The 10,339-nt window shown below is 43.6% G+C and overlaps 1 long non-coding RNA gene across 1 annotated transcript; it reads right to left on the reverse strand.

Moving 5' to 3' along the window:
* Positions 1 to 5,861: 5,861 nt before the first annotated feature.
* On the reverse strand, positions 5,862 to 9,608 carry LOC115485111 (uncharacterized). The gene is made up of 3 exons (XR_003945855.2): positions 9,084 to 9,608; positions 7,212 to 7,296; positions 5,862 to 6,065 (listed from the first exon to the last, which is right to left on the reverse strand). It is a non-coding gene; the product is annotated as an uncharacterized LOC115485111 (long non-coding RNA).
* Between the last annotated feature and the right edge of the window lie 731 nt (positions 9,609 to 10,339).

Genomic DNA, 10,339 nt, shown 5'->3' on the forward strand with positions numbered 1-10,339 from the left:
AACATCTTGATAAGGACCAGGACTTCTGTCAGACCCATGAAAAGGAGAAAGGATGAGTTACAAAGGAAGAGCTCTACTCACCTGCATGACCCTTTCTGACAGCTGTGACACAGGAGATTGATTGTTAAATATCTGTATCCTGTCAGAAAAACAAAATAAACTTTTTATTTACTTGAGATGGAAGGCAAGCTTTTAAGCAGTTCTTGTCACTGAAAATTAGGAATTTTCTGCAGTACATAATTTCAGCAAAAGTTGCTGTGATTTGCACAGAGGAGAAAGAGACATAAACATACTGGCAGAGTAGCTGAAGGAGTCTCTAATTAAAATTTATCCCATTTCACTCCTTAGTTAGAGAAGGTCATTTAATAATGAAGGATGTCTTAGCAACTTCATCAAAGTGGTACATTTAAGCCAAATAGCACAATGTCTTGTGTGATATATTCTAGGATATGGTGAGCTATGAAATACTAGTCACAAAGTCAAGCCAGATTTTTATGGGAGAAAACCATTAAAAGAGAAGCAGTTGCAAGAAAGTGAAATGTCTCCAGCAATTCAAAGAGGAGCTGGTATGGCTTGCCTTCTATATTGATTTTGCTTTCTGCTTAGCAACAGGATCTCATGTGGGTTATATAAAAACACAAAAACATCCAACAATATGATTCAGGATAACCTTTTCTGGAAATATTGCTGGTATTAATCTTGGATGGAACTGTTTTACCGTGGTAGATTTGAACAATAAAATACAAACCTGAAGGATCTGATCTGTGGGGAGCTAACTGGGAGTGCTTGCTTGCATCTAAACAAAGGCTTTGATTTTAATGTGGCTAAATACATCTTTGCGTGACATCTGTTCAAACACATCAGGGGCAACTGAAGACAAAGGAAATGGATTGATGGAAAGCAGCTTAGATAAAAGCAGGCTGTCCATAATGCCTCATTACTGAGAATGGGGCTTGTTAAACCTTCTGTAAAATTCCAAGAAACCCCAAGTATTTCTATTTATGTAGTTCCATTCAGCTCCCCAGCAATATGATGGTGGGATACCTTCTGTTCTGCACCCAGTCTGGTGGCTTTTTCAGGACTACTGAAACATGTTTGTGAGAGTACTGAAGTTTCAAATGCATGTGCTTTGATTTTTGCTAACCTTTTACATCTCTTTTCTGATGATACTCGAGTGGCTGTATTCCCCAGAAAGGACATTTTTGCCTGTGGCTAGACACCATCATCTTGGAATATGCTTAATGTTTTCAGCTGTCACTGGAATTAATTTTAGCTTGTTGGGAGCTGAATTTTCTCTGCTTACGTGGTCAGCTTTGCTTGTCCTGCAAGGTCCTCCCCGATCCTGTGGCTCCGTGCTCTGCCTGAATGGTCTTTTCCTAGAGGAAAGGATGACAGATTGCTTTTCCATGGACCCAACAGTGGCAGCTGGGGAAATCCCAATGTCTTTTCTGTGCAGGAGGAATACATTTCTGTGATTGTTTGGCACAAGAAAGGTGATTTGGGGAATGCTTTTTAAGACATACACACCTCTTCTTCTTTTGTGGCTTTCCCCAAATACAGGATGAGATTAAAACATCCAGTGTCACAGGAAGCTGCTACTTTTGTAGGTGACAAAGGAAATATTTCTTCAGATAACTGGCAGACACTGTGTGAAATGTAACATTAAAAAAAAACCAAAAAAACAAAAAAACAAACAAACCCAAAGAGATGGGTTCAGGTTACACAGTAAATTCAGAAATGTCAATACATGTGCCTAGGGGTAGTTTTCCTGCCTGCTTAAAGCATGCAGCACCTCCTTTTGAACCCCACCAGCACTGTTCACTGCTTCTTGGACAGCTCCTGGTTCTGCTTTGCTTGTGGGGGATTCCAGCCCTTTCACGTGGCAGCACAGGGTGCTGAGACACAACAGGTGGGGAAGGGTCTCATGTCTCCTCTTGGCTCCCCTGCCTCTCATGGCAAATGTTATAAACCCTGGATCTCAACAGGCACATTACCTTTGTGATAATTTATAGTTGTTGATGACACATTGTAGTGGGCTGACCCAGCCAGCATCCAAGCATCCACCCTGCCTTTCACTCACTCCCTTTTGCTGGGGATGGGGAGGAAAAAATTCAGAAGGAGGCAAAGAGAGTCTTGGGTTGAGATAATGGAGTTTATTAAGCAACACAAAAGCTGCTCATGTAAGCAAAGCAAAATAAAGGATTCATTCAGTAATCCCACTGGCAGGCAGATGTCCAGCTGCTTCCTGGGAAGCAAAGCCTCAGCTTGGTTAATGGCCACTTGCAAAGACAAATACCATAATCACCAACATCCCATCTTCCTCCTCCTTTCCCTGAGCTTTCATGCTGAGCCTGACATCACATGGCATGGGATAGCCCCAAGGTCAGCTTGAATATCTCCATGTCCCCTCTTAACTTCCATCCCACTCCCAGACTGCTTGCTTTGGGACAAGGTGGAGGAAAGAGAGAGGAAACCTCAATGTGGGGTGAGCAGCACAGCTCACAGCAATGCCTCACACACGGAGCTGTGAGGAAAGTGACCTCCATCCCAGCTGGATGGAAACCAAAAAATCCTTCTCCTTCTCCTTCAGCCCTTCAATTCTGACTCTTCCTCCTCCCACCCAAGCAAGGTGAGGCAATGAGGAATGAGGACTGTCATCAGCTCATAACATTCCCTCTGGCACTCCTTGCTCCTCATGCTTCCTTTCTGCTCCAGCACAGACCCCTTCCCTGGGCTGCAGCCCCTCAGATAAGCCCATCCCAGGGTCCTCTCCATGAGCTCCTGACTGAGAATGAGCCCCTGCACAGGCACCTCTCCCCACACCAAAATATTCCTCACACCAGAACTAAAGTAATTCCATGACAGCACCAACAAAAGTGGCCAATTTACAAATATGATAAAACTCCAGTGCTTGGCCCCTCACAACATTGCAATAATAAAATATCCCCCACAATTATTCCACTCTTCTGGCTGTTTCCAGTCCAAGTTTGGTTCACTAACTCTCCCAATTACTTGTCTTTATTTTAAATTCTTGACCAGGTCCTTCCTATTCCTAACTGGAGGGAAAAAGCAGATCCAGGCACCATCCTCTTGCTCTTCCTACTGCCCAGGAGGACACATGAGAAAGTGAGAGGGTGAAGCCACCTCTACACTGAAAGGCCAAGCAAAAATTGCAGGGGAAGACAGCTGCTCAGAAGGGGTCCCTTCTTTTGTATTTACTGCTGGCATGGGTCCCTGCCTCAGCCATGCCCCTCTAATGGTGCTGAATGCTGGGAAAGACACAGCCAAGTCCCAACAGAGGGGTGAGGAGACTTCTCAGAAGACCTCTTGGTTTCAGAAGTCTCCCTAAGATCAGCAGGGCCAGGGCAGCTGCATTTGCTGTGGCACAGGACACTTAGTCACAGGATCCTGCAGTTCAGCCCACAAAGTGGGAAGCACAGGTTTTCCTTCTTATCTCTGCTCCTCACCATCCCACCTTTATTTTCAAGCAGTAATAAATTATTGTCAATTAAATTGAATTAGTTAAGTGAAATTAATTTCCCCCAAGTTGTATCTGTTTAGCCTGCAACAGCAATTGGCAAGTAGTGATCTCCCTGTCCTAATCTCAACCCATGAGCTGCTGCTGCTGCTTGCTTCTTTCCCACCACCCTCTGGAGATGGATGAGGGAGAGAGCCATCCCACCACACAAATGAAGACACTTAACAACTTTGTGCCATCAGCACTCTTTTTATTTAGGGCAACACCTTGGGTTTGTTTTGGTTTTTTTTTTTTTTTTTTGTAATTTTGGGCTTATATTTCCTTTCCAGTTTTTGAAAACTCCTCCAGGAAATCCCCTGGGAAAGGATTCAGCAGTAGAACAGATGTAGGGCCCAGCACAGCAAGATCCAGATGTCTTTGATGGGATGAGTGTGTACATGGTACAAGACAAACACACTTGGCATTCTTTCTGGGTCCAGGTAAACTCTCTGTTGAGGAGACCCAGGGAACCTGGAGGTCCTGGATGAACCTTGGGACAGAGTTGGACGGAGGGGTGCATGACTGTGTGCTGGGGAAAACCTCTGAATTTGCTGCTGCATCTTTGAAGCATTTTCTAAAATGCATACCCTACCCTTAAAAATTGTGTTTGCTTTGGCTGCCATAGCACTGGTAAAAATGCTTCAAACCACATGCAGGACACAGAAGCAGAAGGACTGTTTTTGTGTGGTTATAGCTTTGGACAGGGCTGAGTGATTTACTTTGCTCTATCATAGCTGAACCTGGACCCTCAGAATATATAAAAAAATATTTTCCAACTGTCACTGGTACTTCAGTAGGTTAAACTCTTGCACCTCAAAGCTAGATTGTAATAATTTGATGGAAACAGCACCTGAGTTATTAAATAACAATAAACAGGCAGCCCTTGGAAGCATCCAAAAGCATCAAAAAGCACCCAAAATCATGATGTGTGGCCAAGTGTCACCAAGCAGGGCAGGTTGTGCAGCACAGACATTTGAGATACTGCCCCAAGGAGCAGCAAAACCCAGGCACAGGCCTGGCTTATCTGCAGCCTGATGCTGTATTGGCCAGACCAACACAGGGATGTTTTAATTTAGGTGTAAAGATGGTCAGACATACTCCCCATTGGCATAATACAAGCCAAAGTTAAGCCCTTTAAGCAGTGAAATGATGAGGAGAGGAATTTTATGCTCAATGAAGAAATTAGACCAATTTTAAGCAAGTTTAGGGATGCAGCTGAGTGATTGGCTTGGCAGTGCTGGGCTGGACGTAAGGGTCTTTTCCAAAGCTGGTCATCCTGTTCTGTGATTTTTTTTTTTCTTATCTGTGTATATTATAGATCTAGTACTGGCTTTGGTAAGGAGCACTGGCAATTTAGCTTCTCCCAATTTTCTTCAGCAAGACTACCCTTTCCTCAACAAGAAAGCTTTCCTGAAATTTTAACCTAAAATAATCCTTTACTGTAATTATTTTTATCCACTCATTGCTTAAAAAAAAAAAAAAGAAAGAGAGAGAAAAGGACAAGATATTTTTTAAATGTGGGTTTTTATATAGCTCTGAATGGGGTTTAATCTGGTTTTCCATGTATTTTTTCTCTTCTCTCATGTATTCATGCTCTTTGTTCTTTCCGGTCCTTTCTGTTTCATCCTACTTGAAATGGAACATGAGGAGGAAGAACACAGCTTAAGAGCCATTTAAAATAATTAATCAATGTGCTTAGTCTTCTAAAAATACTCATACAAAACCACCCTCTTAAAAAATAAACATGTAACTAAAACAGTAATTTTGAATTCTCAGAAATGTTTTCAACAAGGCTAAATATTAATTATGCTGTTATTAAAAAAATCAACAACATATTTATGAATATATTAATTCTTCTATAGGGATTTATTGAAGAGCTTGCAAGCGAGTACAATAAAATCATTACCATAAATAAAATACTATTACAAGTGTAACGCAAGCATGAAGAAATTTAAAATGTCAGGTTTGCAGATATTTCCTCAAAATATTTTCTTCCTTTGTTCACGTCTTCTATAAAAAAACCCAAAAACCAAAATACAAACCCCAATAATACCTCTTTCTATTGCCATCAGTAAAACCCTTGAGCTGGACTAAACAGAGAGGTTATTACCATTTCCCTGAGGGCATCCACCTCTCCTACAGTCCCACCTATGCCTTTTCCCAGGGCTTTTGCTTGGCTTGGCTTCAGCAAACAGACCCATCCAGGTGGCCACAAGCGGGTGGTTGTTCCCCAACTGCTTCCTGCTGGCCCCGGGTGGCTCCTGCTGTCACCAGGGCCCCTCTTTAACCACGTGTATGGCCAGGAGGGCATGTTTGTGTTTCATTTGTACAGACATGATTAGCTCCTTCCCAGGGCTTGTCTGCTGTAAAACTGGAAATGTGTCATGGGCTATTACCCAAGCAAATGTAATGCCCCCAGAATAAATATGCCCCGTGAGCTCTCAGGCTGTAATTGATGCAAAAACAGGTGTTCCCCCTTATCCTCTGTGATTGCCTGCACATATGGCCTCTTTTATGCCATCCTCCAATTGCTTTGTAGTGCTGGCTCCTGCAGAAAAAGAAATAGTGTTACTGTAAAAGAGTGGGTTTCAAGAGTGTTCTTCGGTCTACAGCCAAATTAAATACAAGCACCACAGCCCTTTTTAGTATTTAACTAATTAAACTGCAGCAGCCACCACAAGCACTTCAGGCATCAAACTGCATTTCCAGCTACTCTTGTTTTAAAATGTGGTGCTCTGACTTTGCAAATTAAAGCTACATATAACACAAATTCCCATTTGAATGGAGTTAACATCCTCAAATTGGACCCTCCAAATAGAAACAGTAAAATAGTATCAACTCCTTGTTGTTTTTATACCTCACAGGCTGAAGTTTTGAGTTGAGAAAAAAAACATTTAGCTTCCAACAGCTGTGTAAGACCTACTGGCCTTGCAGTGTTAAAACCAGGAAGATTTTGGAATGAGGCACAGGCAGAAATGTCAATGGTCCCTTTATATAACAGATTTTTGACAAGATATTTTTCTCCTGGGTGAATGCGCTTGCAGGAGAAATAAAAGAAGGGTGGCTGAACAGCTGGAGGGCCACCCTTAAGAGGGGAAGGCTGGTGATACCCAGCAGCCAAAATGCTTAATTTAGGCCTGGGCTGAATGTTGATCCCTGTGCTTTGGTCTGTCCCCCCCAGCATGGGTCTCTGCATCACTCTTCCTGCCACAGCAGGGCTTGCAGTGAGCAGGAAAAGTCTCTGCTTCAGTTGTCTGCGGTGGTGGAAGAGTCAAGACCTGGTCTTATCTCTGTCAACCCAGCAGTGCGTGCAGGGACTCAGTAACATGTTCAGGATGTGCTCCTCCTGCTCCCTAAACACACCTCTTTTGGTTTCTCACAGAGAGGGTTTATTGTTTACCCACCTAGAACTACCAGTATTTTAACCCAAATTCAGCTTACGTATTGAAAGCAATCTCTGTGGGTAGAAAAAATGTGCTTGGCTTGATCTTACAAAATCAAATGGGCTGATCAAGATATGACATCAGAGATGAATCTTCTGCCTGGCTTTTACATTGTCCCTGATCTAAAGGAAAATGTCATTGCATAACAACTTCCTTCATCCAAAATATACTTGCAACAAAACGAGATGATAAAACAGTGGCATCCTGCTGAACCCTTTTGAATTTTCTGCAGACAAACATGTTGCTTTTACCTGCCTTTTGTTTTTCGTATGTCCTGCTCCTGTTTGTCTCTGCTCTTTCCTCAATTGCCTCAGCAAGAAGACAGTTGCTCCTCTTCTACAAGATGCACAAAGAGGAAGAAGAAATACATTTTTCTCACTTTATCCCTTCCTGGGGTACTTTCATTTCTGTGACAGCTTTCTCAATTCACAGCTGGCAGAGTTTCATGCCTGTGCTTCCCACCTCTGTGACAGATAAATTTCATGGAGCTCTGGCCACTATTCAGAGGTGCTGAAGCTCCTGAACTCCTTCAGCTTACCCACTGCACAGTTCTGACTGGAGGGATGGGTTTGTTGGACATCAGTGTGGACGTGGTGAAGCCACAGGGCACCAGCTGCAGAGAGTGATGCCCACACCAGGAACAGATGTCTGGAGAGGTGCCACGGGAGCCAGCAGAGAGCTGGACTCGAGGTTATGGACTTGAACTTTGAATAAGGATTACCAGGTTTAAATAAGTTATGTCTACAAACAAGCAAGGAAATAGGGTGTTGTGTGTAAGCACCTGGCTTCTCAAAACCAGCCTGTCTCCCTTTTTCAGGGATGAGTCGTTGAAGGATCAGAAATGTGGGTACAAAAACACAGCTACAACCTCAAGTGTTTGCATGCCTTTTGACAATAAGGGAAGAAACCCCACTCAGGTAAACTCCTGGCCCTTGTAACTTAGGATTTCATCCTCAGTGTTACGTGCTGTGTTGGTGGATATCTTACCTATGTGCAAGGAATATTTTGCAGTAGATCTACAAGGGAATATTTCTGCTTGGAGAATGCAACGATTCCCACTGAAAAAAACTCTGCACCAGGTCCAGATTGGGATGTGGATCCCTGAAAGCAGGTCTACCTTGAATTCCATGTTAAACTGAAGTTATAAAGAGGAAATAATATTTTCATAACCAGCCTTGTTTCAGATCCTACACTCAGATAGAATACCACTGGGTGCAGTAGGGACTAAATAAATATTTCACTGATAAACAACAAGCCTAAATTGTTTATGAAGCATAAAACAATTATCTTTGACTCCACCTGATGCTGCTGAGCAAGCTGTTCCTATTTATTGTGCTATTATTAGATGGGAATTTTGTGCATTGGACAGCATCTTTCCTGAATGGATGACATAACCAAGTCCATGTAGCACAGACTCATTCTCCAGCACAATCCAGAGCTCTGCACACAGCCCATCATCCTGCATGATGGATTTCTTAAAAACCAAACACATGTGAATGAATTTATAATTTAGAAAAGAGTGCCTAGACTTTCAAAACACTCCTGTGGATGTGAATGTTCTGACTTGAGGATATAAATTGTGATTATATATACATATGACTCTGATTTCATTTCTGTATGGAGACAATATTTCTGCAGAGTTCCTTAACACGAAATGCAGCAAAAAAGCCATGCCAGTTTGCAGTGCCAGTGATGAGACATGAGAGGTGAAAAGCAGTTTGTGTTATCACTGGTGGTTACTCTCATACAGGAAAAACCCACATGGAATCAGAAGTTGCTTGGTGAGGTGGCCACATTTAAATAAAGCCTAAGAAACAATTCTAAAATTGGAACACAGGGATCTTTAAGGCATCTGTCCAGGAAAGTGAAGAAATTATATTTTTGGCAGTGAGCACTGAGAAAACCATGCAGAGAATAAAATAAATTAAAATGAACAGGAACCACATGCCCTGGTTGCTGCCTCAGCTTTGGTGAACCTTGACCGGTTGTTACACCATGTTGCAGAAAGCAAATGTGGGAGAACAAGAGGATGGTGTCCCAGTGCCATTTTATCAGTGTTCTATTCTATATCAATATTTATTGATATTCTCTTGGCATTTCTAGTGTACTTACTACACACTTACCCTTTCCCCCTCTCGTGGATCCATTCATATTCCTGTTATTTGAGGCTCCTACTCTTATGTCTGGCAGAGCAGTGGCAGTGATTGCAGTCCCCTGATCCCTGTGGGTCCATGGAGATGCCCAGAACCATATCCACTCTCATGGTGATGTCTGGGAATGAGATGTCAGACACCGAAGCAATGATATTTTAAAATATTTTCCTCTCCTGATTGTTTCATATTTATGTTTTGGTTATTTTCCCATTTTAGGAGCCAGTGAAGAGCAAGGCAGGCATATCTGTCACTACATAATAAATGGAAGGAAGCCCAGTATTGAAGCACAGATCTAAAACCAGCTTGCTAAAATTTACAGTTAAAAAGTTGGAAGAATCAAGACGTGAAATACAGTGCACCATAAAGTGAAGATGCTAAAAGGTTTTCTTTCAGAGGCAAAGGGCATTTAGAGAACACCAGGAAAGTTTTAGAGGAATTTTCTAGCACGTGAAAAGATAATGAAAAGGTAGAGGGAATGTTAAATAAAACTGAAGGGGCTGGGGAAATGCAGATGCAAAATGAAAATGTGTAAATAACTGTTTAACAAAATAAAGCAATTGTTTAAAAAGTACAACGTGCAGACCACCGCATTGTGATTATTAGAATAAAAATTGAAATTATTTTTAAACGAGAAATTATACAAAATTAATAACTGTATTTGGTGATAAACATATTTGCCCCCCATCACCAGGGTGGGCAGGGTGCCCATTAATGCAGCACGTCTGTGGTCAGAGGCGTCGGGGGACAATGCGCCGTAATCGTGCTGTGCCGCCCGGTGGGTCCCGGCTTAGAAGCCCAACTGAACAAAAAATGCTAAATTCACCTCGCTCTGCCCTCGTACCGAGGCGAGAGGGGACGCGGGCTGGGGGCAGAAAACCCAGCCGCGACGGGAAGGGTGCGAGGGGCGGGCGGGGTCCACGCTCCTGCCTCACCTCGGCTCGGGCACGGTCTCACCGATCACCTACGATAATGGAAACGATCGCGCACCGGCACCGACGCGGCCCCCCGACCCTCAGGGACCAGACCCCGCACCCCTCGTCCCGCCGAGCCGCTGCCACCCCCGCCATCCCCCGTCCCCGTCCCCCGGGGCCCCCCGGGCTTCGCCCCCGCGCCCCCGCCTCCATCCCGTTCGCTTCCGCACCACCCCCCCCCCGGGAATCACCCCCCCCCGGCTCGGGGGCCAGGTACACTTGACGTCAGGATGGCTGTCGTCGTTTTGACGTGTA

This window comes from Serinus canaria, chromosome Z (assembly GCF_022539315.1).
Source record: "Serinus canaria isolate serCan28SL12 chromosome Z, serCan2020, whole genome shotgun sequence".
Lineage (NCBI taxonomy): Eukaryota > Metazoa > Chordata > Aves > Passeriformes > Fringillidae > Serinus > Serinus canaria.